Source organism: Mastomys coucha, unplaced genomic scaffold (assembly GCF_008632895.1).
Source record: "Mastomys coucha isolate ucsf_1 unplaced genomic scaffold, UCSF_Mcou_1 pScaffold1, whole genome shotgun sequence".
Taxonomy (NCBI): domain Eukaryota; kingdom Metazoa; phylum Chordata; class Mammalia; order Rodentia; family Muridae; genus Mastomys; species Mastomys coucha.
Window position 1 is genome coordinate 23,788,238 of NW_022196891.1, and position 7,685 is coordinate 23,795,922.

At 45.6% G+C, this 7,685-nt stretch overlaps 1 protein-coding gene across 6 annotated transcripts in view; it reads left to right on the forward strand.

Annotated features, from left to right (window-relative positions):
- Mgat5 (alpha-1,6-mannosylglycoprotein 6-beta-N-acetylglucosaminyltransferase) overlaps positions 1–7,685 on the forward strand; it is a 293,646-nt gene that overhangs the window by 74,553 nt on the left and 211,408 nt on the right. The window lies entirely within an intron of this gene.

Genomic DNA, 7,685 nt, shown 5'->3' on the forward strand with positions numbered 1-7,685 from the left:
TTTTTTTTTTTTTTTTTTTAAATTGAGAGTGAATGCCACTGGTGTCTAGCCTTCACTATTGTTGAGAGGACTTCCTCTTATGTCTACTGTCCCTCCTGGAGATGCTAATCTGCGTCTTTGTGCCTTTGTATCCTTGTTTCCTGGGCCTCTGAGAGTGTAAGTCAGGGAGTTGGGTGAAAAGACTCCAAAGAAAACTCCTGTGCTTAGCCAGGAGCCTGAAGCCCCAAGGCTACGGGGAGCAGACACAATGGAAGATAAAAAAGGGCGACCAGTGGCAGAGAAGGGAACTCTGGACATCCAAAAGGGGAACGTGAAGACTGCTCCAGGAAGCTGAAGGCAGGGCCTCCAATAAAACTCGGAGATGTACTGACTGTGATTTATAAAACGGCCCAGTCAACAGATATGAACTTACTGAACTCCTCCTGTGTTTCAGGTTCCAAGGACACTGCCCTTAGTATGTCCCCAGAGCTGTGCAGTCAGCGTCAGGCCTGGAGGGACTCCGGCAGCCCCAGCAAGCTCAGATCAGCCACTATCCTCAATAGGCCAGTTAAAGGAGTCACTATGGGAAGCAGAGAAGAGGGCCACTGGTCCCAGAGTCCAACGTCAGGGTCCTGACCTGAGATTTAGGTTTAAGTAGAGAGCAAGAGGCACACAGGGCTAAGGGGTCCTAGTATCCATACGGTCCCTCCGGTCATGACCTTCTAGCATTTTCTGGGCTTCTGTCTCTCCTGCAAGGTGGACTGGTGATTGTTCACACTGTGTGAAAGGGAGAAGATGCAGATGAGGAACAGGACTTAGCACAGAGCCCAACATTCCGAATAAGGCAAGTTCTAGGAGGAGAAGGCCGCCCTGGAGTCACCGAGGTGTCCCACAGGCTGATGAGTCCTATAAATAGAAGCCCTAGGGAATGACAGGAAGCCAGTAACCAAACACACCCAAGAGAAAAACTGATTGGGATACCTTCAGGCGTCTGTGCACCACTGGACTGCTACCTGAAGACCCCTTCTCTAGTTCCTGATAGCATATGGGACACTTAAGTTTTTACTTTTAAATATAAGTATTTGTGCTGGATACGATGGGCTTGGTGAGTAAACCCCTTGAACTTTGTGTTAGATGCATGTGAGTGTCATTAAGGTGATTTCTCTGAAATGAATGGCAATCTTTTCTCTTTCTTCTCCTCTTAGGTTTACTTTAGGAATTACTGTACAGTTTACTTAAGACACACCTTGCTAAATCTTAGCCGTAATATCAGCCATCCAGTAGAAGAGTCCCTTTAGATGAAGAAAACCCTAGATGTTGGTGTGGCTCAATAGGAATAGGCTAGCTCTACCTTTCTTCTTCCTCTTTTTGTCAGTCCCTTCCTTCTACTGGAGTCTCTGACCTCAGGCTCAAGTCTACGATGATAGGTATTACCAGTTGTTGTTGGTCCCATGTGGCTCGCTCCTGCCTGCCACCCTGCCAGCCGTCAGGAGGTCAGTGCCTACAGTCTAGGCAAAGTGATTTTTTGTCTGGCTTAGAGTCTAGCTACTGTCTTAAGAGTCTTGAGTGTCCTCCTTCAACAAAAGTCCATGATTCTCAGCAGGTCAAGGACCTTTTCTTTTAAGGCGAAAGGACTTGTGGTGTATTTTGAGAAGGTTGCATGCTTTTTCCACTAGTGTTGCTGCTGTCTTTCTAGTAATTTCTTCCTGGGGAGATAGGTAAAGAGCCCCAAGGACTCATTAAAAGAGCAGTTTGTTCTAGAGCTTTCTGAATCTTGGTTCAATTTTTTTTCTTTTTTTAAAAATTGTTTTATTTTATGGGTGTGGGTGTTTCGTTGCATGTATTTCTGTGTGACTTGCACGCCTGGTACCTGCTGAAGTCAGAGGAGAGTGTTGGGTCCCCTGGATGTGAGCTGCTATATAGGAACTGAACCAGGCCCTTCCCATAAACAAGTGCTCTTAACTGCTAAGTAACTCTCTAGCCCCCCCTTGGTTCAATTTTAAGAATTTCTCTTTAAAAAAAATTTTAATGTATGTGTGTATATGTACATATGTGGATGAGTGCATGCATGTTTACATGTGCACCACAGGGCATTTATGGAAACCGGAAGACAACTTGCAACCAACAGGAACTAGTGCTCCCACCATATGGACCCTGATGTCTGTCAGCAAATGGCTATCCACTCAGCCATCTCCTTGCTCTTCAGTTAAAAACAAACAACAAACAAAAAAAAAAAGACCAAAAAGCAGACTAGTATTCGCAAAGGAGAAATGCATTTGCAAAAGTCCAGTCACACGATTAGCAGTGCCACTCAATGTATCAGTTGTATGTATGGTCACTCTTCGTTGTCAACTTGAATGGATCTCTAGGAAGCACAGGTCTGGACAAAGCTGTGAGGGCAGCCTTAGAGAAGATTTAACTGAACAGGGAAGACCCACCCTGAGTGAGGGCACCACTACCCCTAGACTGAATAAGAAATCAAAATTAAAAAAAAGAAAGAAAGAAAAGAAAAGAAGAGAAAAGAAAATGACCTGGGAGGTGGTGGCGCATGCCTTTAGTCCCAGCACTTGAGAGGCAGAGTCAGGCGGATTTCTGAGTTCGAGGCCAGCCTGGCCTACAGAGTGAGTACCAGGATAGCCAGGGCTACACAGAAAAACCCTGTCTCGAAAAACCAAGAAAAAAAAATGAAAGAAAGAAAAGAAAGGAAAAGAGGCGAAACACCATCATTCATTGCTCCCAACGTCCTTACTGGGGCTGCATTATGTCTAGTTGCCTCAGCGTCTCTGCCCTCTAGCCTTCCCTTCTATGGCTGGCTGTATTCTAATACTGTGGGCCAAAATGCTTAAGTTGCTTTTGTTGGGTCTTTGTCCCAGCAAGAAGCAAAGCAGTCAGTACACCTGTCTTCAGGTTTATCTTTAAATAAACTCATTCAGTTTGGTCTCACTGTACTTGGTAGCATATAGAAATGAATGAATTAGAAAAGTTTGGTAATGGCCAGATGTGTACTTAGTGAGAACGATAAAGAAAGTTTGGATATCACGCGTTCCAGCACTGTGCCAATGCATTGTGCATAATGCAGAAATAGACTATATTAAACCATGCTGGCTGTTCAAAGCATAGTGTTTCCTAAGGAATGGGAGACTAATGATTAGCTATCCAGACTTCTGTACACTTAACACAGGAGTGGGGTGAAGTGGGTTGGGGTAAGGGGACAAAGAATGGCTAGTCTAGCTATTCAGGAACACTTCAGTAGAATATCTGAAAAGCAGATTGTTTATGCTTTTATTTCCAGTATTTTATTTATTCTGCTGTTTGGCACCCTAAATAACATGTACATAGGTACGTCAAAAACTGGCCCTCCCCACCGCTCCCTGAGGAGGTAGCAACTGAGGATCTGGCTCCCTTGCATGCAAGTTGGGTTAGGCCTAAGATCTTGGACTTTGTCCTACTGAGGGAAACCTAAGAAACTATATAGTCCTGAGGCCCTCAGCAGAGTCTAGGCAGCCAGCATGCCCAACTTCCAGGGAAGCAAAAGCTGAATGACCATAATTAGACCCTGGATGCCTGCTTGGCCTTTCTTGGTCGAACTATTGTGAGTAACAGGGCCTCCTACAGGCCAGGCTAGCCTGAAACTCCTGTGTAGCTGAGGCTGACCTTATCTTCTGATCCTCTGACCTCTGCCTTCAAAGTGCTAGAGTCACAGGCAACACCATACCTAGTTCATATAGTTCTGGGGATGTAACCTGGGTTTCATGCATGCTAGGCAAGCACTCTATCTACAGAGCAATGTCCACAGCCCACAGAGGTGCATACGATGTACTGTTACTATAGTCTTTGGTAAAACCGTATCTTGTTCTTAGCCTCCAGTTCTTAGCCTCCAATTAAGAAAACAACAAAAGGGAGTGTCCCTAAGTCAAGGGCTCCTTGTGGTGACTGGCCTCAGTGCAGGTGACCTGGGGGTGGGGGAGGGGTACTGGCCGTTTCCCTGTTCTTTCATGGGAGTGGAAAGATCGATCAACTGAGCAAGCATCCCAAGCCCCACTAGTCACTTACCTCCCATTTCCTGTTGTTTTGGGGGTAAATATCAAACACTTTAGCCACTTCTTACCCAGGCCTTTATAGAATGGTAAATTAATGATTGGGCTGGGTCGATGACTGACTTGGTAAAGTGCTTGCTGTGCAAACATGAGTACCTGAGTTCTAATCCCCAGAACCCATGGAAATAATAATAAATAATCATCATCATCATCATCATCATCATCATCATCATCACCTAAAAGGTGATGAGCACTCACAGTCTCAACTCTAGAAGGAAGCAGGCTGATCTCTGGGGCTCTTGGCAAGTTGTCCCCCTAGCCTGTTTGATAAGCTTAAGGATGTGACAGTCCAGGTTGGCCTCTAACCTCCATATGCATGCACATGCATTCACACACACACCACACACACATACACACACGCACCCATACATGTTCAGGTTTTCCTAAAAACTCAGAGTGTCCCTCATGTTTCCATCCTCTGCCCTCATTTTTGCTTCTTCAGAAAGACTCCCTTCTTAGAGAGAAGGGGGATACATTAATAACACCCCAAGACTTGAAAGTTTCCCAAATGATAGCAAGAAGTGACTCTACTCCGTGGTTGAGCTTCACTGACTAGACAGGCTCCAATTTGCTCGTGTTGCCTTATCCTTAACACTGAGTTTTCTTCTGGGGAGGAGCCCTGTCTGGATGGGCCCTTTGCAAAATGTTTGTGTTCTGTTTGTAGTGAGCCCGTGCCACTGACTGGGGTAAAAGCGTGGCTTTGCATAATGCTCTTCTTATAGCCAAAGTGTGTGTGTGTGTGTGTGTGTGTGTGTGTGTGTGTGTGTGTGTAGTGGGGTAAACAAACACAGATGGTTGGGATGAATTTGTGGGGTGATAGGTGTCCCTGGTTGGGCAGTACCCTTTTTTTCTAATCAGGTTTTTGGATGGCTTTGGAATCATGAATATATCAAGACAGAGGAGATTTAGATGGCCCCTCTCTGGCCTTCAGAGCTTGAGTTCTAAGATGCAAAAAACGGTTGCTATCAGGAGTTCCATCCCTAGCACCTCACAGGCCAGCCATGATGACACTGGTGTGTAATTCAAGCACTTGGGAGGAAGAAGGAACTGAAGTTCAAGACCACTGGTAGCTACAAAGTGAGCTGGGGGTCTGTGTGGGATTTATAAGACCTTTAAAAAAAATCAGGGCCTGGAGACCTGGCTTAGCAATTAAGAGCACATGTTCCTCTTGCAGAGGACCTGGGTTCAGTTCCCAGCACCCACAAGGCAGTTTACAAGCAAGCACCTGTAACTCCATTTTTAGAAGATTGAATGCCCTCTTCTGATCTCTGCAGGCACCAAGCATACATACGATATGTGTACACATATGCAGGCAAAATACTCATACCCATAAATCTAAAAATAATTTGGACTTCTACCAGTTCAATTGATGGTAGCTTAGTTTATGTATATCAAAGATGGTGTTTGCTTTATGTAAGGCAGTCAACAGATGGAAGATGGCTGTGCCCAAAGCTTGTCTTCATTGTGCTCTTGTGAGATCAAGCCATCTTTTCAGTTTCTGGATGAAGAAGTATCACGTTGCAATCTAGATTCATGCAGGGCACAGAGATCATTAAAAAGAGAAAGCTAATGTCTCAGCCATTGGCCAAACCAAACCACAACTGTAATGTTATGTTAACCTTTCTTAATAAGAACTCTGGGTCTTTGGTTGAGGCAGTGTCATGATTGGAAGAGCTTTCTGGGAATGTACTGAAGGATCATCAGTACTTGACCAGGAAATAAATACTGCTGTCTAGAGAAGCAAGCTCAGGGGCTCCAGATCGCCTTCATCCAATGGGGATGTGATTCATCTCTCTGCTGTTAATGGGGACAGTTCACTCCAAATGTAGGAAGTGGTCAATAGAGGTGAGCTGGCCTCTTTCTTTTATGATGTTCTAGTCAACATTTCATCTCTGCATCTAGGGGGTGATCCTTGTAACTTCCCAGGGGGAGAAGGAGGGAGGAAGGGAGAGAGAGAGGGAGGGAGGGAGGGAGGGAGGGGGAGAGAGAGAGAGAGAGAGAGAGAGAGAGAGAGAGAGAGAGAGAGAGAGAGAGAGAGAGAGAGAGAGAGGAATGGTTAAGTAGAGAAAGACATGCAAACATGAGTCAAGAGTATGCTCAGTGGTCTGTGCTTGATGCTGGAGTCTGTCTGTAGAGTCTTGCTTCACACACACACATTTCCTAGTTATCTTAATCAAGCCTCAATTGAGGAATTACCTAGATCGTATTGGCCTCTGGGCATGTCTGTGGGTGATTGTCTTGACTGCTCGTTAATACAAGAGGGCCTAGCCTACTGTGGGCAGCACCATTTCTTAGGCAGATGATCCATATCTAAGAAACCTAGCTAAGCATTGGCCTGCGAGTGAGCCGGCAAGCATATGCCTCCATGTTTCTCTTGCCTCCAGGCTCTCGCTCCGACTTCCCTCAGTGATGGATTGTGACCTAGAAGTGTACGCTGGGTAGACCCTTTCTTCTCTTCCGACTTCCCATGCTTCTGGTTCGAATTTTATCACAGCAATGGAAACGCTACCTAGAACCTGGTTGGGCAGGAGCACCACGTTCAGTGGGACAACAATTCTGTGACCTAGGACTCTGGGGACTCAGGTTTCCTTCCGTATTTCTTGATTATGCAATATATAAAGTCCTGGGGAACTCTTGGTGGAGGCAGATGGGCAAGTGGATCTTGATTTGGGTGCAAGTGAGTTGGACAGATACGTATGTTCAGGGAGGTGATTTGTAGAGTTTTGTTCTATCATGGGTGCCACACACACACCCATGATAGTTAATGCTACCAATGTGACCAGCTCTAGAATCCCCTTGAGGTCTCAGGCTATGGAGGTACCATAATGCTTCTGGAATGCTTTCAACATTGAAGGTTCTAGATTCAAGCAGGAAGGTGCAGGCTCTGCCTTTGAGAGGCCCACTTCAGGGTGACAGATGTAAAAATCAGGAATTTCAGGCCAGTGGGCTTTGACCAGAGGACAGACCTGGGCATCTTTTGTTTCAGTGTAATGGGGTACAGGGATTTCACTGCTGTGTATATGGGTGAGGAGCATCCTTCTAATAGAGTCTGCCCTGTGGCTTTCCCGGGTTTCTAACCTCCTCCGGGAGCTATCTTGATTGCCCTTCAGGCTTGACCAGAAAATGTCTTTTGATTTTAAAACGAATTGGCTAAGTAGTCTCTTGCCTTCTGAAATGACTTTCCAAGACTCTTCTCTCGCCTGAGAGGATCCCTGCTTCCCATTAATTGAAACATTCCCTACCAGCACTTTCTGTCTTTGTGAACAATTTTCCTCCTCTAGTTTCATATAGCTTAGGCTGACCTTGAACTTGTGTTATAGCTGAAGATGGCTTTGAATTTCTGATCTTCATACTCTCACTTTCTGTTGTCAAGATTACAGGTGTATGCTCCATCACATCTAGTTTATAAGCCTAGATGGAACCCAGGGTTTCACGTGTGCCAGCAAGTACCAAACTGTACTGCATCCTCAGCCTGATAGGCTAACTTTAAAAGGGATGTTTTCCTTCAAGCTTGAAGAGCTGGAGCCAGGCGGTGGTGGCCCACACCTTTAATCCCAGCACTTGGGAGGCAAAGGCAGGCGGATTTCTGAGTTCAAGGCCAGCCTGGTC